The 346-nt window shown below is 17.6% G+C and overlaps 1 protein-coding gene across 1 annotated transcript in view; it reads right to left on the bottom strand.

Moving 5' to 3' along the window:
* LOC119407479 (T-cell leukemia homeobox protein 1-like) overlaps positions 1-346 on the bottom strand; it is a gene marked incomplete at its 5' end in the record, with an annotated part of 3,536 nt that overhangs the window by 2,165 nt on the left and 1,025 nt on the right. The window lies entirely within an intron of this gene.

The raw sequence follows: 346 nt of genomic DNA, 5'->3' as shown, positions 1-346 counted from the left end.
TATTATCATTATTATTATTATCATTATTATTATTGATAGTTTATTATGATTATTATTATTATTACTGATAGTTTATTATGATTATTATTGATAGTTTATAATAATAATAATAATAACAATAATAATAATAATTATTATTATTATTGTTGTTGTTGTTGTTGTTGTTGTTGTTGTTGTTATTATTGTTATTATTCCTGTGCCTAAATCAACAGGAATATTTAATAAATGTTGTGTCTGAATTTTCATTTTGTTTACTTTATTTTATATAAAATGAATGCATATTACTATGTTATAGAAAGAGATAGATAGATAGATAGATAGATAGATAGATAGATAGATAGATAGA

The sequence above is a fragment of the Nematolebias whitei genome, chromosome 1 (genome assembly GCF_014905685.2).
Source record: "Nematolebias whitei isolate Nwh7 chromosome 1, NemWhi1, whole genome shotgun sequence".
NCBI lineage: Eukaryota > Metazoa > Chordata > Actinopteri > Cyprinodontiformes > Rivulidae > Nematolebias > Nematolebias whitei.
The sequence above is the reverse complement of the archived record's forward strand: the minus strand, read 5'-3'. Positions and strand labels throughout refer to the sequence as shown.